This window comes from Schistocerca americana, unplaced genomic scaffold (assembly GCF_021461395.2).
Source record: "Schistocerca americana isolate TAMUIC-IGC-003095 unplaced genomic scaffold, iqSchAmer2.1 HiC_scaffold_1385, whole genome shotgun sequence".
NCBI classification, from domain to species: domain Eukaryota; kingdom Metazoa; phylum Arthropoda; class Insecta; order Orthoptera; family Acrididae; genus Schistocerca; species Schistocerca americana.
Window position 1 is genome coordinate 1 of NW_025725465.1, and position 18,966 is coordinate 18,966.

At 52.8% G+C, this 18,966-nt stretch overlaps 19 non-coding genes across 19 annotated transcripts; all 19 read right to left on the reverse strand.

The window, feature by feature from the left end:
- Positions 1–731: 731 nt before the first annotated feature.
- On the reverse strand, positions 732–849 carry LOC124566341. Its single transcript, XR_006970890.1, has one exon. It is a non-coding gene; the product is annotated as a 5S ribosomal RNA (ribosomal RNA).
- Positions 850–1,649: 800 nt separating this feature from the next.
- LOC124566343 lies at positions 1,650–1,769 on the reverse strand. The gene has a single exon (XR_006970892.1). It is a non-coding gene; the product is annotated as a 5S ribosomal RNA (ribosomal RNA).
- An 801-nt stretch (positions 1,770–2,570) lies between these two features.
- Positions 2,571–2,690, reverse strand: LOC124566344. The gene has a single exon (XR_006970893.1). It is a non-coding gene; the product is annotated as a 5S ribosomal RNA (ribosomal RNA).
- Positions 2,691–3,490: 800 nt separating this feature from the next.
- LOC124566318 lies at positions 3,491–3,609 on the reverse strand. Its single transcript, XR_006970869.1, has one exon. It is a non-coding gene; the product is annotated as a 5S ribosomal RNA (ribosomal RNA).
- A 799-nt stretch (positions 3,610–4,408) lies between these two features.
- Positions 4,409–4,527, reverse strand: LOC124566330. Its single transcript, XR_006970880.1, has one exon. It is a non-coding gene; the product is annotated as a 5S ribosomal RNA (ribosomal RNA).
- A 799-nt stretch (positions 4,528–5,326) lies between these two features.
- Positions 5,327–5,445, reverse strand: LOC124566342. The gene has a single exon (XR_006970891.1). It is a non-coding gene; the product is annotated as a 5S ribosomal RNA (ribosomal RNA).
- Positions 5,446–6,244: 799 nt separating this feature from the next.
- LOC124566345 lies at positions 6,245–6,363 on the reverse strand. The gene has a single exon (XR_006970894.1). It is a non-coding gene; the product is annotated as a 5S ribosomal RNA (ribosomal RNA).
- A 799-nt stretch (positions 6,364–7,162) lies between these two features.
- Positions 7,163–7,281, reverse strand: LOC124566346. Its single transcript, XR_006970895.1, has one exon. It is a non-coding gene; the product is annotated as a 5S ribosomal RNA (ribosomal RNA).
- Positions 7,282–8,080: 799 nt separating this feature from the next.
- LOC124566319 lies at positions 8,081–8,199 on the reverse strand. The gene has a single exon (XR_006970870.1). It is a non-coding gene; the product is annotated as a 5S ribosomal RNA (ribosomal RNA).
- A 799-nt stretch (positions 8,200–8,998) lies between these two features.
- Positions 8,999–9,117, reverse strand: LOC124566320. Its single transcript, XR_006970871.1, has one exon. It is a non-coding gene; the product is annotated as a 5S ribosomal RNA (ribosomal RNA).
- Positions 9,118–9,916: 799 nt separating this feature from the next.
- Positions 9,917–10,035, reverse strand: LOC124566321. Its single transcript, XR_006970872.1, has one exon. It is a non-coding gene; the product is annotated as a 5S ribosomal RNA (ribosomal RNA).
- A 799-nt stretch (positions 10,036–10,834) lies between these two features.
- LOC124566322 lies at positions 10,835–10,953 on the reverse strand. Its single transcript, XR_006970873.1, has one exon. It is a non-coding gene; the product is annotated as a 5S ribosomal RNA (ribosomal RNA).
- An 817-nt stretch (positions 10,954–11,770) lies between these two features.
- Positions 11,771–11,889, reverse strand: LOC124566323. The gene has a single exon (XR_006970874.1). It is a non-coding gene; the product is annotated as a 5S ribosomal RNA (ribosomal RNA).
- A 799-nt stretch (positions 11,890–12,688) lies between these two features.
- Positions 12,689–12,807, reverse strand: LOC124566324. Its single transcript, XR_006970875.1, has one exon. It is a non-coding gene; the product is annotated as a 5S ribosomal RNA (ribosomal RNA).
- A 799-nt stretch (positions 12,808–13,606) lies between these two features.
- LOC124566326 lies at positions 13,607–13,725 on the reverse strand. Its single transcript, XR_006970876.1, has one exon. It is a non-coding gene; the product is annotated as a 5S ribosomal RNA (ribosomal RNA).
- A 799-nt stretch (positions 13,726–14,524) lies between these two features.
- Positions 14,525–14,643, reverse strand: LOC124566327. Its single transcript, XR_006970877.1, has one exon. It is a non-coding gene; the product is annotated as a 5S ribosomal RNA (ribosomal RNA).
- Positions 14,644–15,442: 799 nt separating this feature from the next.
- LOC124566328 lies at positions 15,443–15,561 on the reverse strand. Its single transcript, XR_006970878.1, has one exon. It is a non-coding gene; the product is annotated as a 5S ribosomal RNA (ribosomal RNA).
- Positions 15,562–16,360: 799 nt separating this feature from the next.
- On the reverse strand, positions 16,361–16,479 carry LOC124566329. The gene has a single exon (XR_006970879.1). It is a non-coding gene; the product is annotated as a 5S ribosomal RNA (ribosomal RNA).
- A 799-nt stretch (positions 16,480–17,278) lies between these two features.
- Positions 17,279–17,397, reverse strand: LOC124566331. The gene has a single exon (XR_006970881.1). It is a non-coding gene; the product is annotated as a 5S ribosomal RNA (ribosomal RNA).
- Between the last annotated feature and the right edge of the window lie 1,569 nt (positions 17,398–18,966).

Genomic DNA, 18,966 nt, shown 5'->3' on the forward strand with positions numbered 1-18,966 from the left:
CGCCGCATTTGACGAAAGCACTTCCTTCCGCAACAGCCAGTTCCTCGAGGACGCGTGCGGGGAGCGCGCCCCACCGCCGCGTGTGTGAGACGCACTGCTGCTCGTTGCACCTCCTGTCATTCGCTGGGCGCGTGCAGCCTTCGGCACTAGCGGAGGACGCATCTTGTCCCGGTGTCCAGCGGAGGGCCTGTACGGGGTGGTGCAGTGTCGTGCTGGAGGGCGCCACTGGTAGCGATGTGGGCTTCCTCGCCCTCGCCGCGCCTCACACCAGGTGTCTGCGTAGTTTGCAGTGCATTCGCACCATTCCTGTCCCTGTCCCCGTCCCCGACTTGTCCCGACTTTGCTCGACTGTCGCTCGCTGCCGCTCGGGTCGTGGTCCATATGACAGCGCAAGCACGACAAACGTCTGCGGGACGAGACGAGACGACTAAGGAATAAAGTCATGATTACAAACCAAATTTGGAACTCTACACTCCTACACAACAATAGGCGGTGAGCTATTTCAGAAATCACCTGCCGATTCGTACTGTTTTGTCGTTTTCAAAGTCTTCTTGGCAAACTTGGTTAGCAACATTCTCCCTCAAACCGAGTTAATTACTGCATTTTCGTACCATTACAGTAGTTTAAAAGGCATAAGGAAGCATCTTTGTCACAACAGAAAGGTAGTTTGAAAATTGGCGCTGGCAGGGGTAGCGACATAATACCAAAAACGAAAAAAAAAAAAGGAAGGTAGCCAACAGCACCAAGGTTTCCCAGGTGGTCACCCATCCAAGTACTAACTGGCCCAATGATGCTTAACTTCGGTGATCGGACGAGAACCGGTGTATCCATCATGGTATGGCCGTTGGCGCGCATCTAATGTAGGACCACGGCAGAATTCGCGTTCGGCTTTTTTCCCAACACACAAAATGTTAGTTTTCCGCCGCATTTGACGAAAGCACTTCCTTCCGCAACAGCCAGTTCCTCGAGGACGCGTGCGGGGAGCGCGCCCCACCGCCGCGTGTGTGAGACGCACTGCTGCTCGTTGCACCTCCTGTCATTCGCTGGGCGCGTGCAGCCTTCGGCCACTAGCGGAGGACGCATCTTGTCCCTGGTGTCCAGCGGAGGGCCTGTACGGGGTGGTGCAGTGTCGTGCTGGAGGGCGCCACTGGTAGCGATGTGGGCTTCCTCGCCTCGCCGCGCCTCACACCAGGTGTCTGCGTAGTTTGCAGTGCATTCGCACCATTCTGTCCCTGTCCCCGTCCCGACTTGTCCCGACTTTTGCTCGACTGCCGCTCGCTGCCGCTCGGGTCGTGGTCCATATGACAGCGCAAGCACGACAAACGTCTGCGGGACGAGACGAGGACGACTAAGGAATAAAGTCATGATTACAAACCAAATTTGGAACTCTACACTCCTACACAACAATAGGCGGTGAGCTATTTCAGAAATCACCTGCCGATTCGTACTGTTTTGTCGTTTTCAAAGTCTTCTTGGCAAACTTGGTTAGCACATTCTCCCTCAAACCGAGTTAATTACTGCATTTTCGTACCATTACAGTAGTTTAAAAGGCATAAGGAAGCATCTTTGTCACAACAGAAAGGTAGTTTGAAATTGGGCTGGCAGGGGTAGCGACATAATACCAAAACGAAAAAAAAAAAAAGGAAGGTAGCCAACAGCACCCAGGTTTCCCAGGTGGTCCACCCATCCAAGTACTAACTGGGCCCAATGATGCTTAACTTCGGTGATCGGACGAGAACCGGTGTATCCATCATGGTATGGCCGTTGGCGCGCATCTAATGTAGGACCACGGCAGAATTCGCGTTCGGCTTTTTTCCCAACACCACAAAATGTTAGTTTTCCGCCGCATTTGACGAAAGCACTTCCTTCCGCAACAGCCAGTTCCTCGAGGACGCGTGCGGGGGAGCGCGCCCCCACCGCCGCGTGTGTGAGACGCACTGCTGCTCGTTGCACCTCCTGTCATTCGCTGGGCGCGTGCAGCCTTCGGCACTAGCGGAGGACGCATCTTGTCCCTGGTGTCCAGCGGAGGGCCTGTACGGGGTGGTGCAGTGTCGTGCTGGAGGGCGCCACTGGTAGCGATGTGGGCTTCCTCGCCTCGCCGCGCCTCACACCAGGTGTCTGCGTAGTTTGCAGTGCATTCGCACCATTCCTGTCCCTGTCCCCGTCCCGACTTGTCCCGACTTTGCTCGACTGCCGCTCGCTGCCGCTCGGGTCGTGGTCCATATGACAGCGCAAGCACGACAAACGTCTGCGGGACGAGACGAGACGACTAAGGAATAAAGTCATGATTACAAACCAAATTTGGAACTCTACACTCCTACACAACAATAGGCGGTGAGCTATTTCAGAAATCACCTGCCGATTCGTACTGTTTTGTCGTTTTCAAAGTCTTCTTGGCAACTTGGTTAGCACATTCTCCCTCAAACCGAGTTAATTACTGCATTTTCGTACCATTACAGTAGTTTAAAAGGCATAAGGAAGCATCTTTGTCACAACAGAAAGGTAGTTTGAAAATTGGGCTGGCAGGGGTAGCGACATAATACCAAAACGAAAAAAAAAAAAAGGAAGGTAGCCAACAGCACCCAGGTTTCCCAGGTGGTCCACCCATCCAAGTACTAACTGGGCCCAATGATGCTTAACTTCGGTGATCGGACGAGAACCGGTGTATCCATCATGGTATGGCCGTTGGCGCGCATCTAATGTAGGACCACGGCAGAATTCGCGTTCGGCTTTTTTCCCAACACACAAAATGTTAGTTTTCCGCCGCATTTGACGAAAGCACTTCCTTCCGCAACAGCCAGTTCCTCGAGGACGCGTGCGGGGAGCGCGCCCCACCGCCGCGTGTGTGAGACGCACTGCTGCTCGTTGCAACCTCCTGTCATTCGCTGGGCGCGTGCAGCCTTCGGCACTAGCGGAGGACGCATCTTGTCCCTGGTGTCCAGCGGAGGGCCTGTACGGGGTGGTGCAGTGTCGTGCTGGAGGGCGCCACTGGTAGCGATGTGGGCTTCCTCGCCTCGCCGCGCCTCACACCAGGTGTCTGCGTAGTTTGCAGTGCATTCGCACCATTCCTGTCCCTGTCCCCGTCCCGACTTGTCCCGACTTTGCTCGACTGCCGCTCGCTGCCGCTCGGGTCGTGGTCCATATGACAGCGCAAGCACGACAAACGTCTGCGGGACGAGACGAGACGACTAAGGAATAAAGTCATGATTACAAACCAAATTTGGAACTCTACACTCCTACACAACAATAGGCGGTGAGCTATTTCAGAAATCACCTGCCGATTCGTACTGTTTTGTCGTTTTCAAAGTCTTCTTGGCAAACTTGGTTAGCACATTCTCCCTCAAACCGAGTTAATTACTGCATTTTCGTACCATTACAGTAGTTTAAAAGGCATAAGGAAGCATCTTTGTCACAACAGAAAGGTAGTTTGAAAATTGGGCTGGCAGGGGTAGCGACATAATACCAAAACGAAAAAAAAAAAAAGGAAGGTAGCCAACAGCACCCAGGTTTCCCAGGTGGTCACCCATCCAAGTACTAACTGGGCCCAATGATGCTTAACTTCGGTGATCGGACGAGAACCGGTGTATCCATCATGGTATGGCCGTTGGCGCGCATCTAATGTAGGACCACGGCAGAATTCGCGTTCGGCTTTTTTCCCAACACACAAAATGTTAGTTTTCCGCCGCATTTGACGAAAGCACTTCCTTCCGCAACAGCCAGTTCCTCGAGGACGCGTGCGGGGAGCGCGCCCCACCGCCGCGTGTGTGAGACGCACTGCTGCTCGTTGCACCTCCTGTCATTCGCTGGGCGCGTGCAGCCTTCGGCACTAGCGGAGGACGCATCTTGTCCCTGGTGTCCAGCGGAGGGCCTGTACGGGGTGGTGCAGTGTCGTGCTGGAGGGCGCCACTGGTAGCGATGTGGGCTTCCTCGCCTCGCCGCGCCTCACACCAGGTGTCTGCGTAGTTTGCAGTGCATTCGCACCATTCCTGTCCCTGTCCCCGTCCCGACTTGTCCCGACTTTGCTCGACTGCCGCTCGCTGCCGCTCGGGTCGTGGTCCATATGACAGCGCAAGCACGACAAACGTCTGCGGGACGAGACGAGACGACTAAGGAATAAAGTCATGATTACAAACCAAATTTGGAACTCTACACTCCTACACAACAATAGGCGGTGAGCTATTTCAGAAATCACCTGCCGATTCGTACTGTTTTGTCGTTTTCAAAGTCTTCTTGGCAAACTTGGTTAGCACATTCTCCCTCAAACCGAGTTAATTACTGCATTTTCGTACCATTACAGTAGTTTAAAAGGCATAAGGAAGCATCTTTGTCACAACAGAAAGGTAGTTTGAAAATTGGGCTGGCAGGGGTAGCGACATAATACCAAAACGAAAAAAAAAAAAAGGAAGGTAGCCAACAGCACCCAGGTTTCCCAGGTGGTCACCCATCCAAGTACTAACTGGGCCCAATGATGCTTAACTTCGGTGATCGGACGAGAACCGGTGTATCCATCATGGTATGGCCGTTGGCGCGCATCTAATGTAGGACCACGGCAGAATTCGCGTTCGGCTTTTTTCCCAACACACAAAATGTTAGTTTTCCGCCGCATTTGACGAAAGCACTTCCTTCCGCAACAGCCAGTTCCTCGAGGACGCGTGCGGGGAGCGCGCCCCACCGCCGCGTGTGTGAGACGCACTGCTGCTCGTTGCACCTCCTGTCATTCGCTGGGCGCGTGCAGCCTTCGGCACTAGCGGAGGACGCATCTTGTCCCTGGTGTCCAGCGGAGGGCCTGTACGGGGTGGTGCAGTGTCGTGCTGGAGGGCGCCACTGGTAGCGATGTGGGCTTCCTCGCCTCGCCGCGCCTCACACCAGGTGTCTGCGTAGTTTGCAGTGCATTCGCACCATTCCTGTCCCTGTCCCCGTCCCGACTTGTCCCGACTTTGCTCGACTGCCGCTCGCTGCCGCTCGGGTCGTGGTCCATATGACAGCGCAAGCACGACAAACGTCTGCGGGACGAGACGAGACGACTAAGGAATAAAGTCATGATTACAAACCAAATTTGGAACTCTACACTCCTACACAACAATAGGCGGTGAGCTATTTCAGAAATCACCTGCCGATTCGTACTGTTTTGTCGTTTTCAAAGTCTTCTTGGCAAACTTGGTTAGCACATTCTCCCTCAAACCGAGTTAATTACTGCATTTTCGTACCATTACAGTAGTTTAAAAGGCATAAGGAAGCATCTTTGTCACAACAGAAAGGTAGTTTGAAAATTGGGCTGGCAGGGGTAGCGACATAATACCAAAACGAAAAAAAAAAAAAGGAAGGTAGCCAACAGCACCCAGGTTTCCCAGGTGGTCACCCATCCAAGTACTAACTGGGCCCAATGATGCTTAACTTCGGTGATCGGACGAGAACCGGTGTATCCATCATGGTATGGCCGTTGGCGCGCATCTAATGTAGGACCACGGCAGAATTCGCGTTCGGCTTTTTTCCCAACACACAAAATGTTAGTTTTCCGCCGCATTTGACGAAAGCACTTCCTTCCGCAACAGCCAGTTCCTCGAGGACGCGTGCGGGGAGCGCGCCCCACCGCCGCGTGTGTGAGACGCACTGCTGCTCGTTGCACCTCCTGTCATTCGCTGGGCGCGTGCAGCCTTCGGCACTAGCGGAGGACGCATCTTGTCCCTGGTGTCCAGCGGAGGGCCTGTACGGGGTGGTGCAGTGTCGTGCTGGAGGGCGCCACTGGTAGCGATGTGGGCTTCCTCGCCTCGCCGCGCCTCACACCAGGTGTCTGCGTAGTTTGCAGTGCATTCGCACCATTCCTGTCCCTGTCCCCGTCCCGACTTGTCCCGACTTTGCTCGACTGCCGCTCGCTGCCGCTCGGGTCGTGGTCCATATGACAGCGCAAGCACGACAAACGTCTGCGGGACGAGACGAGACGACTAAGGAATAAAGTCATGATTACAAACCAAATTTGGAACTCTACACTCCTACACAACAATAGGCGGTGAGCTATTTCAGAAATCACCTGCCGATTCGTACTGTTTTGTCGTTTTCAAAGTCTTCTTGGCAAACTTGGTTAGCACATTCTCCCTCAAACCGAGTTAATTACTGCATTTTCGTACCATTACAGTAGTTTAAAAGGCATAAGGAAGCATCTTTGTCACAACAGAAAGGTAGTTTGAAAATTGGGCTGGCAGGGGTAGCGACATAATACCAAAACGAAAAAAAAAAAAAGGAAGGTAGCCAACAGCACCCAGGTTTCCCAGGTGGTCACCCATCCAAGTACTAACTGGGCCCAATGATGCTTAACTTCGGTGATCGGACGAGAACCGGTGTATCCATCATGGTATGGCCGTTGGCGCGCATCTAATGTAGGACCACGGCAGAATTCGCGTTCGGCTTTTTTCCCAACACACAAAATGTTAGTTTTCCGCCGCATTTGACGAAAGCACTTCCTTCCGCAACAGCCAGTTCCTCGAGGACGCGTGCGGGGAGCGCGCCCCACCGCCGCGTGTGTGAGACGCACTGCTGCTCGTTGCACCTCCTGTCATTCGCTGGGCGCGTGCAGCCTTCGGCACTAGCGGAGGACGCATCTTGTCCCTGGTGTCCAGCGGAGGGCCTGTACGGGGTGGTGCAGTGTCGTGCTGGAGGGCGCCACTGGTAGCGATGTGGGCTTCCTCGCCTCGCCGCGCCTCACACCAGGTGTCTGCGTAGTTTGCAGTGCATTCGCACCATTCCTGTCCCTGTCCCCGTCCCGACTTGTCCCGACTTTGCTCGACTGTCGCTCGCTGCCGCTCGGGTCGTGGTCCATATGACAGCGCAAGCACGACAAACGTCTGCGGGACGAGACGAGACGACTAAGGAATAAAGTCATGATTACAAACCAAATTTGGAACTCTACACTCCTACACAACAATAGGCGGTGAGCTATTTCAGAAATCACCTGCCGATTCGTACTGTTTTGTCGTTTTCAAAGTCTTCTTGGCAAACTTGGTTAGCACATTCTCCCTCAAACCGAGTTAATTACTGCATTTTCGTACCATTACAGTAGTTTAAAAGGCATAAGGAAGCATCTTTGTCACAACAGAAAGGTAGTTTGAAAATTGGGCTGGCAGGGGTAGCGACATAATACCAAAACGAAAAAAAAAAAAAGGAAGGTAGCCAACAGCACCCAGGTTTCCCAGGTGGTCACCCATCCAAGTACTAACTGGGCCCAATGATGCTTAACTTCGGTGATCGGACGAGAACCGGTGTATCCATCATGGTATGGCCGTTGGCGCGCATCTAATGTAGGACCACGGCAGAATTCGCGTTCGGCTTTTTTCCCAACACACAAAATGTTAGTTTTCCGCCGCATTTGACGAAAGCACTTCCTTCCGCAACAGCCAGTTCCTCGAGGACGCGTGCGGGGAGCGCGCCCCACCGCCGCGTGTGTGAGACGCACTGCTGCTCGTTGCACCTCCTGTCATTCGCTGGGCGCGTGCAGCCTTCGGCACTAGCGGAGGACGCATCTTGTCCCTGGTGTCCAGCGGAGGGCCTGTACGGGGTGGTGCAGTGTCGTGCTGGAGGGCGCCACTGGTAGCGATGTGGGCTTCCTCGCCTCGCCGCGCCTCACACCAGGTGTCTGCGTAGTTTGCAGTGCATTCGCACCATTCCTGTCCCTGTCCCCGTCCCGACTTGTCCCGACTTTGCTCGACTGCCGCTCGCTGCCGCTCGGGTCGTGGTCCATATGACAGCGCAAGCACGACAAACGTCTGCGGGACGAGACGAGACGACTAAGGAATAAAGTCATGATTACAAACCAAATTTGGAACTCTACACTCCTACACAACAATAGGCGGTGAGCTATTTCAGAAATCACCTGCCGATTCGTACTGTTTTGTCGTTTTCAAAGTCTTCTTGGCAAACTTGGTTAGCACATTCTCCCTCAAACCGAGTTAATTACTGCATTTTCGTACCATTACAGTAGTTTAAAAGGCATAAGGAAGCATCTTTGTCACAACAGAAAGGTAGTTTGAAAATTGGGCTGGCAGGGGTAGCGACATAATACCAAAACGAAAAAAAAAAAAAGGAAGGTAGCCAACAGCACCCAGGTTTCCCAGGTGGTCACCCATCCAAGTACTAACTGGGCCCAATGATGCTTAACTTCGGTGATCGGACGAGAACCGGTGTATCCATCATGGTATGGCCGTTGGCGCGCATCTAATGTAGGACCACGGCAGAATTCGCGTTCGGCTTTTTTCCCAACACACAAAATGTTAGTTTTCCGCCGCATTTGACGAAAGCACTTCCTTCCGCAACAGCCAGTTCCTCGAGGACGCGTGCGGGGAGCGCGCCCCACCGCCGCGTGTGTGAGACGCACTGCTGCTCGTTGCACCTCCTGTCATTCGCTGGGCGCGTGCAGCCTTCGGCACTAGCGGAGGACGCATCTTGTCCCTGGTGTCCAGCGGAGGGCCTGTACGGGGTGGTGCAGTGTCGTGCTGGAGGGCGCCACTGGTAGCGATGTGGGCTTCCTCGCCTCGCCGCGCCTCACACCAGGTGTCTGCGTAGTTTGCAGTGCATTCGCACCATTCCTGTCCCTGTCCCCGTCCCGACTTGTCCCGACTTTGCTCGACTGTCGCTCGCTGCCGCTCGGGTCGTGGTCCATATGACAGCGCAAGCACGACAAACGTCTGCGGGACGAGACGAGACGACTAAGGAATAAAGTCATGATTACAAACCAAATTTGGAACTCTACACTCCTACACAACAATAGGCGGTGAGCTATTTCAGAAATCACCTGCCGATTCGTACTGTTTTGTCGTTTTCAAAGTCTTCTTGGCAAACTTGGTTAGCACATTCTCCCTCAAACCGAGTTAATTACTGCATTTTCGTACCATTACAGTAGTTTAAAAGGCATAAGGAAGCATCTTTGTCACAACAGAAAGGTAGTTTGAAAATTGGGCTGGCAGGGGTAGCGACATAATACCAAAACGAAAAAAAAAAAAAGGAAGGTAGCCAACAGCACCCAGGTTTCCCAGGTGGTCACCCATCCAAGTACTAACTGGGCCCAATGATGCTTAACTTCGGTGATCGGACGAGAACCGGTGTATCCATCATGGTATGGCCGTTGGCGCGCATCTAATGTAGGACCACGGCAGAATTCGCGTTCGGCTTTTTTCCCAACACACAAAATGTTAGTTTTCCGCCGCATTTGACGAAAGCACTTCCTTCCGCAACAGCCAGTTCCTCGAGGACGCGTGCGGGGAGCGCGCCCCACCGCCGCGTGTGTGAGACGCACTGCTGCTCGTTGCACCTCCTGTCATTCGCTGGGCGCGTGCAGCCTTCGGCACTAGCGGAGGACGCATCTTGTCCCTGGTGTCCAGCGGAGGGCCTGTACGGGGTGGTGCAGTGTCGTGCTGGAGGGCGCCACTGGTAGCGATGTGGGCTTCCTCGCCTCGCCGCGCCTCACACCAGGTGTCTGCGTAGTTTGCAGTGCATTCGCACCATTCCTGTCCCTGTCCCCGTCCCGACTTGTCCCGACTTTGCTCGACTGTCGCTCGCTGCCGCTCGGGTCGTGGTCCATATGACAGCGCAAGCACGACAAACGTCTGCGGGACGAGACGAGACGACTAAGGAATAAAGTCATGATTACAAACCAAATTTGGAACTCTACACTCCTACACAACAATAGGCGGTGAGCTATTTCAGAAATCACCTGCCGATTCGTACTGTTTTGTCGTTTTCAAAGTCTTCTTGGCAAACTTGGTTAGCACATTCTCCCTCAAACCGAGTTAATTACTGCATTTTCGTACCATTACAGTAGTTTAAAAGGCATAAGGAAGCATCTTTGTCACAACAGAAAGGTAGTTTGAAAATTGGGCTGGCAGGGGTAGCGACATAATACCAAAACGAAAAAAAAAAAAAGGAAGGTAGCCAACAGCACCCAGGTTTCCCAGGTGGTCACCCATCCAAGTACTAACTGGGCCCAATGATGCTTAACTTCGGTGATCGGACGAGAACCGGTGTATCCATCATGGTATGGCCGTTGGCGCGCATCTAATGTAGGACCACGGCAGAATTCGCGTTCGGCTTTTTTCCCAACACACAAAATGTTAGTTTTCCGCCGCATTTGACGAAAGCACTTCCTTCCGCAACAGCCAGTTCCTCGAGGACGCGTGCGGGGAGCGCGCCCCACCGCCGCGTGTGTGAGACGCACTGCTGCTCGTTGCACCTCCTGTCATTCGCTGGGCGCGTGCAGCCTTCGGCACTAGCGGAGGACGCATCTTGTCCCTGGTGTCCAGCGGAGGGCCTGTACGGGGTGGTGCAGTGTCGTGCTGGAGGGCGCCACTGGTAGCGATGTGGGCTTCCTCGCCTCGCCGCGCCTCACACCAGGTGTCTGCGTAGTTTGCAGTGCATTCGCACCATTCCTGTCCCTGTCCCCGTCCCGACTTGTCCCGACTTTGCTCGACTGTCGCTCGCTGCCGCTCGGGTCGTGGTCCATATGACAGCGCAAGCACGACAAACGTCTGCGGGACGAGACGAGACGACTAAGGAATAAAGTCATGATTACAAACCAAATTTGGAACTCTACACTCCTACACAACAATAGGCGGTGAGCTATTTCAGAAATCACCTGCCGATTCGTACTGTTTTGTCGTTTTCAAAGTCTTCTTGGCAAACTTGGTTAGCACATTCTCCCTCAAACCGAGTTAATTACTGCATTTTCGTACCATTACAGTAGTTTAAAAGGCATAAGGAAGCATCTTTGTCACAACAGAAAGGTAGTTTGAAAATTGGGCTGGCAGGGGTAGCGACATAATACCAAAACGAAAAAAAAAAAAAGGAAGGTAGCCAACAGCACCCAGGTTTCCCAGGTGGTCACCCATCCAAGTACTAACTGGGCCCAATGATGCTTAACTTCGGTGATCGGACGAGAACCGGTGTATCCATCATGGTATGGCCGTTGGCGCGCATCTAATGTAGGACCACGGCAGAATTCGCGTTCGGCTTTTTTCCCAACACACAAAATGTTAGTTTTCCGCCGCATTTGACGAAAGCACTTCCTTCCGCAACAGCCAGTTCCTCGAGGACGCGTGCGGGGAGCGCGCCCCACCGCCGCGTGTGTGAGACGCACTGCTGCTCGTTGCACCTCCTGTCATTCGCTGGGCGCGTGCAGCCTTCGGCACTAGCGGAGGACGCATCTTGTCCCTGGTGTCCAGCGGAGGGCCTGTACGGGGTGGTGCAGTGTCGTGCTGGAGGGCGCCACTGGTAGCGATGTGGGCTTCCTCGCCTCGCCGCGCCTCACACCAGGTGTCTGCGTAGTTTGCAGTGCATTCGCACCATTCCTGTCCCTGTCCCCGTCCCGACTTGTCCCGACTTTGCTCGACTGCCGCTCGCTGCCGCTCGGGTCGTGGTCCATATGACAGCGCAAGCACGACAAACGTCTGCGGGACGAGACGAGACGACTAAGGAATAAAGTCATGATTACAAACCAAATTTGGAACTCTACACTCCTACACAACAATAGGCGGTGAGCTATTTCAGAAATCACCTGCATTTCAGAAATCACCTGCCGATTCGTACTGTTTTGTCGTTTTCAAAGTCTTCTTGGCAAACTTGGTTAGCACATTCTCCCTCAAACCGAGTTAATTACTGCATTTTCGTACCATTACAGTAGTTTAAAAGGCATAAGGAAGCATCTTTGTCACAACAGAAAGGTAGTTTGAAAATTGGGCTGGCAGGGGTAGCGACATAATACCAAAACGAAAAAAAAAAAAAGGAAGGTAGCCAACAGCACCCAGGTTTCCCAGGTGGTCACCCATCCAAGTACTAACTGGGCCCAATGATGCTTAACTTCGGTGATCGGACGAGAACCGGTGTATCCATCATGGTATGGCCGTTGGCGCGCATCTAATGTAGGACCACGGCAGAATTCGCGTTCGGCTTTTTTCCCAACACACAAAATGTTAGTTTTCCGCCGCATTTGACGAAAGCACTTCCTTCCGCAACAGCCAGTTCCTCGAGGACGCGTGCGGGGAGCGCGCCCCACCGCCGCGTGTGTGAGACGCACTGCTGCTCGTTGCACCTCCTGTCATTCGCTGGGCGCGTGCAGCCTTCGGCACTAGCGGAGGACGCATCTTGTCCCTGGTGTCCAGCGGAGGGCCTGTACGGGGTGGTGCAGTGTCGTGCTGGAGGGCGCCACTGGTAGCGATGTGGGCTTCCTCGCCTCGCCGCGCCTCACACCAGGTGTCTGCGTAGTTTGCAGTGCATTCGCACCATTCCTGTCCCTGTCCCCGTCCCGACTTGTCCCGACTTTGCTCGACTGCCGCTCGCTGCCGCTCGGGTCGTGGTCCATATGACAGCGCAAGCACGACAAACGTCTGCGGGACGAGACGAGACGACTAAGGAATAAAGTCATGATTACAAACCAAATTTGGAACTCTACACTCCTACACAACAATAGGCGGTGAGCTATTTCAGAAATCACCTGCCGATTCGTACTGTTTTGTCGTTTTCAAAGTCTTCTTGGCAAACTTGGTTAGCACATTCTCCCTCAAACCGAGTTAATTACTGCATTTTCGTACCATTACAGTAGTTTAAAAGGCATAAGGAAGCATCTTTGTCACAACAGAAAGGTAGTTTGAAAATTGGGCTGGCAGGGGTAGCGACATAATACCAAAACGAAAAAAAAAAAAAGGAAGGTAGCCAACAGCACCCAGGTTTCCCAGGTGGTCACCCATCCAAGTACTAACTGGGCCCAATGATGCTTAACTTCGGTGATCGGACGAGAACCGGTGTATCCATCATGGTATGGCCGTTGGCGCGCATCTAATGTAGGACCACGGCAGAATTCGCGTTCGGCTTTTTTCCCAACACACAAAATGTTAGTTTTCCGCCGCATTTGACGAAAGCACTTCCTTCCGCAACAGCCAGTTCCTCGAGGACGCGTGCGGGGAGCGCGCCCCACCGCCGCGTGTGTGAGACGCACTGCTGCTCGTTGCACCTCCTGTCATTCGCTGGGCGCGTGCAGCCTTCGGCACTAGCGGAGGACGCATCTTGTCCCTGGTGTCCAGCGGAGGGCCTGTACGGGGTGGTGCAGTGTCGTGCTGGAGGGCGCCACTGGTAGCGATGTGGGCTTCCTCGCCTCGCCGCGCCTCACACCAGGTGTCTGCGTAGTTTGCAGTGCATTCGCACCATTCCTGTCCCTGTCCCCGTCCCGACTTGTCCCGACTTTGCTCGACTGCCGCTCGCTGCCGCTCGGGTCGTGGTCCATATGACAGCGCAAGCACGACAAACGTCTGCGGGACGAGACGAGACGACTAAGGAATAAAGTCATGATTACAAACCAAATTTGGAACTCTACACTCCTACACAACAATAGGCGGTGAGCTATTTCAGAAATCACCTGCCGATTCGTACTGTTTTGTCGTTTTCAAAGTCTTCTTGGCAAACTTGGTTAGCACATTCTCCCTCAAACCGAGTTAATTACTGCATTTTCGTACCATTACAGTAGTTTAAAAGGCATAAGGAAGCATCTTTGTCACAACAGAAAGGTAGTTTGAAAATTGGGCTGGCAGGGGTAGCGACATAATACCAAAACGAAAAAAAAAAAAAGGAAGGTAGCCAACAGCACCCAGGTTTCCCAGGTGGTCACCCATCCAAGTACTAACTGGGCCCAATGATGCTTAACTTCGGTGATCGGACGAGAACCGGTGTATCCATCATGGTATGGCCGTTGGCGCGCATCTAATGTAGGACCACGGCAGAATTCGCGTTCGGCTTTTTTCCCAACACACAAAATGTTAGTTTTCCGCCGCATTTGACGAAAGCACTTCCTTCCGCAACAGCCAGTTCCTCGAGGACGCGTGCGGGGAGCGCGCCCCACCGCCGCGTGTGTGAGACGCACTGCTGCTCGTTGCACCTCCTGTCATTCGCTGGGCGCGTGCAGCCTTCGGCACTAGCGGAGGACGCATCTTGTCCCTGGTGTCCAGCGGAGGGCCTGTACGGGGTGGTGCAGTGTCGTGCTGGAGGGCGCCACTGGTAGCGATGTGGGCTTCCTCGCCTCGCCGCGCCTCACACCAGGTGTCTGCGTAGTTTGCAGTGCATTCGCACCATTCCTGTCCCTGTCCCCGTCCCGACTTGTCCCGACTTTGCTCGACTGCCGCTCGCTGCCGCTCGGGTCGTGGTCCATATGACAGCGCAAGCACGACAAACGTCTGCGGGACGAGACGAGACGACTAAGGAATAAAGTCATGATTACAAACCAAATTTGGAACTCTACACTCCTACACAACAATAGGCGGTGAGCTATTTCAGAAATCACCTGCCGATTCGTACTGTTTTGTCGTTTTCAAAGTCTTCTTGGCAAACTTGGTTAGCACATTCTCCCTCAAACCGAGTTAATTACTGCATTTTCGTACCATTACAGTAGTTTAAAAGGCATAAGGAAGCATCTTTGTCACAACAGAAAGGTAGTTTGAAAATTGGGCTGGCAGGGGTAGCGACATAATACCAAAACGAAAAAAAAAAAAAGGAAGGTAGCCAACAGCACCCAGGTTTCCCAGGTGGTCACCCATCCAAGTACTAACTGGGCCCAATGATGCTTAACTTCGGTGATCGGACGAGAACCGGTGTATCCATCATGGTATGGCCGTTGGCGCGCATCTAATGTAGGACCACGGCAGAATTCGCGTTCGGCTTTTTTCCCAACACACAAAATGTTAGTTTTCCGCCGCATTTGACGAAAGCACTTCCTTCCGCAACAGCCAGTTCCTCGAGGACGCGTGCGGGGAGCGCGCCCCACCGCCGCGTGTGTGAGACGCACTGCTGCTCGTTGCACCTCCTGTCATTCGCTGGGCGCGTGCAGCCTTCGGCACTAGCGGAGGACGCATCTTGTCCCTGGTGTCCAGCGGAGGGCCTGTACGGGGTGGTGCAGTGTCGTGCTGGAGGGCGCCACTGGTAGCGATGTGGGCTTCCTCGCCTCGCCGCGCCTCACACCAGGTGTCTGCGTAGTTTGCAGTGCATTCGCACCATTCCTGTCCCTGTCCCCGTCCCGACTTGTCCCGACTTTGCTCGACTGCCGCTCGCTGCCGCTCGGGTCGTGGTCCATATGACAGCGCAAGCACGACAAACGTCTGCGGGACGAGACGAGACGACTAAGGAATAAAGTCATGATTACAAACCAAATTTGGAACTCTACACTCCTACACAACAATAGGCGGTGAGCTATTTCAGAAATCACCTGCCGATTCGTACTGTTTTGTCGTTTTCAAAGTCTTCTTGGCAAACTTGGTTAGCACATTCTCCCTCAAACCGAGTTAATTACTGCATTTTCGTACCATTACAGTAGTTTAAAAGGCATAAGGAAGCATCTTTGTCACAACAGAAAGGTAGTTTGAAAATTGGGCTGGCAGGGGTAGCGACATAATACCAAAACGAAAAAAAAAAAAAGGAAGGTAGCCAACAGCACCCAGGTTTCCCAGGTGGTCACCCATCCAAGTACTAACTGGGCCCAATGATGCTTAACTTCGGTGATCGGACGAGAACCGGTGTATCCATCATGGTATGGCCGTTGGCGCGCATCTAATGTAGGACCACGGCAGAATTCGCGTTCGGCTTTTTTCCCAACACACAAAATGTTAGTTTTCCGCCGCATTTGACGAAAGCACTTCCTTCCGCAACAGCCAGTTCCTCGAGGACGCGTGCGGGGAGCGCGCCCCACCGCCGCGTGTGTGAGACGCACTGCTGCTCGTTGCACCTCCTGTCATTCGCTGGGCGCGTGCAGCCTTCGGCACTAGCGGAGGACGCATCTTGTCCCTGGTGTCCAGCGGAGGGCCTGTACGGGGTGGTGCAGTGTCGTGCTGGAGGGCGCCACTGGTAGCGATGTGGGCTTCCTCGCCTCGCCGCGCCTCACACCAGGTGTCTGCGTAGTTTGCAGTGCATTCGCACCATTCCTGTCCCTGTCCCCGTCCCGACTTGTCCCGACTTTGCTCGACTGCCGCTCGCTGCCGCTCGGGTCGTGGTCCATATGACAGCGCAAGCACGACAAACGTCTGCGGGACGAGACGAGACGACTAAGGAATAAAGTCATGATTACAAACCAAATTTGGAACTCTACACTCCTACACAACAATAGGCGGTGAGCTATTTCAGAAATCACCTGCCGATTCGTACTGTTTTGTCGTTTTCAAAGTCTTCTTGGCAAACTTGGTTAGCACATTCTCCCTCAAACCGAGTTAATTACTGCATTTTCGTACCATTACAGTAGTTTAAAAGGCATAAGGAAGCATCTTTGTCACAACAGAAAGGTAGTTTGAAAATTGGGCTGGCAGGGGTAGCGACATAATACCAAAACGAAAAAAAAAAAAAGGAAGGTAGCCAACAGCACCCAGGTTTCCCAGGTGGTCACCCATCCAAGTACTAACTGGGCCCAATGATGCTTAACTTCGGTGATCGGACGAGAACCGGTGTATCCATCATGGTATGGCCGTTGGCGCGCATCTAATGTAGGACCACGGCAGAATTCGCGTTCGGCTTTTTTCCCAACACACAAAATGTTAGTTTTCCGCCGCATTTGACGAAAGCACTTCCTTCCGCAACAGCCAGTTCCTCGAGGACGCGTGCGGGGAGCGCGCCCCACCGCCGCGTGTGTGAGACGCACTGCTGCTCGTTGCACCTCCTGTCATTCGCTGGGCGCGTGCAGCCTTCGGCACTAGCGGAGGACGCATCTTGTCCCTGGTGTCCAGCGGAGGGCCTGTACGGGGTGGTGCAGTGTCGTGCTGGAGGGCGCCACTGGTAGCGATGTGGGCTTCCTCGCCTCGCCGCGCCTCACACCAGGTGTCTGCGTAGTTTGCAGTGCATTCGCACCATTCCTGTCCCTGTCCCCGTCCCGACTTGTCCCGACTTTGCTCGACTGCCGCTCGCTGCCGCTCGGGTCGTGGTCCATATGACAGCGCAAGCACGACAAACGTCTGCGGGACGAGACGAGACGACTAAGGAATAAAGTCATGATTACAAACCAAATTTGGAACTCTACACTCCTACACAACAATAGGCGGTGAGCTATTTCAGAAATCACCTGCCGATTCGTACTGTTTTGTCGTTTTCAAAGTCTTCTTGGCAAACTTGGTTAGCACATTCTCCCTCAAACCGAGTTAATTACTGCATTTTCGTACCATTACAGTAGTTTAAAAGGCATAAGGAAGCATCTTTGTCACAACAGAAAGGTAGTTTGAAAATTGGGCTGGCAGGGGTAGCGACATAATACCAAAACGAAAAAAAAAAAAAGGAAGGTAGCCAACAGCACCCAGGTTTCCCAGGTGGTCACCCATCCAAGTACTAACTGGGCCCAATGATGCTTAACTTCGGTGATCGGACGAGAACCGGTGTATCCATCATGGTATGGCCGTTGGCGCGCATCTAATGTAGGACCACGGCAGAATTCGCGTTCGGCTTTTTTCCCAACACACAAAATGTTAGTTTTCCGCCGCATTTGACGAAAGCACTTCCTTCCGCAACAGCCAGTTCCTCGAGGACGCGTGCGGGGAGCGCGCCCCACCGCCGCGTGTGTGAGACGCACTGCTGCTCGTTGCACCTCCTGTCATTCGCTGGGCGCGTGCAGCCTTCGGCACTAGCGGAGGACGCATCTTGTCCCTGGTGTCCAGCGGAGGGCCTGTACGGGGTGGTGCAGTGTCGTGCTGGAGGGCGCCACTGGTAGCGATGTGGGCTTCCTCGCCTCGCCGCGCCTCACACCAGGTGTCTGCGTAGTTTGCAGTGCATTCGCACCATTCCTGTCCCTGTCCCCGTCCCGACTTGTCCCGACTTTGCTCGACTGCCGCTCGCTGCCGCTCGGGTCGTGGTCCATATGACAGCGCAAGCACGACAAACGTCTGCGGGACGAGACGAGACGACTAAGGAATAAAGTCATGATTACAAACCAAATTTGGAACTCTACACTCCTACACAACAATAGGCGGTGAGCTATTTCAGAAATCACCTGCCGATTCGTACTGTTTTGTCGTTTTCAAAGTCTTCTTGGCAAACTTGGTTAGCACATTCTCCCTCAAACCGAGTTAATTACTGCATTTTCGTACCATTACAGTAGTTTAAAAGGCATAAGGAAGCATCTTTGTCACAACAGAAAGGTAGTTTGAAAATTGGGCTGGCAGGGGTAGCGACATAATACCAAAACGAAAAAAAAAAAAAGGAAGGTAGCCAACAGCACCTTTTTTTTTTTTTTTTTTTTTTTTTTTTTTTTTTTTTTTTTTTTTTTTTTTTTTTTTTTTTTTTTAACGGGCCTCCCATCTCCCCTTATAGCCCGGCCTTATCGCTCTCCACAAAACGCCTTCCATTGGCGAGCTTCATGAGCTATAAAGGTACTGTTGACTCAATGTCCCACGACGGACTGACGAAAAAGAAAACGTATCCCCCGTTAGCATCCTTGAGAATGTCGACGTCCGTCGGGAAAAAGCGGCAGGTGCAAAGAAAAAGCCATAATCCATGAAATCTTCTAAATGGAGACAAGTATTCCACCAGAAAAAACAAGATTCCAGTATACAAAGAAGATAAAATCCAAAACTAGAAAAAGAAACCACTTCCTCAGGTGTACTATTACTGGGAAAGTTCCAAACCAGTAAAGCAGAGGAGTAAAGTCCAACAAGTGTAGAAATGAAACTAAAAGAAGAAAATGAAAGTCACTGCGCGGTAATACAGGAAAGGACTAAAAATAGGACTGCCGCCACTTGGGAGACCGACATGTGAAAGTCAGTTCTGCAAAAAGAAATCGCCGATATCCACAGCATAAAAATAATCAGAAACAAGGAGAAGGTAAACCATACCGGAAATGAAAAGGAACACAAAGAAGAAAAAGTAGAGTACCTCTGATTACACGAATTTCGATAATTGTACGTTCCTGGAAAACACAACTCGAGCGGTCTAAGTAGAAGAGTATACCAAATCATCAAACCATGTTAAGTAGCCATC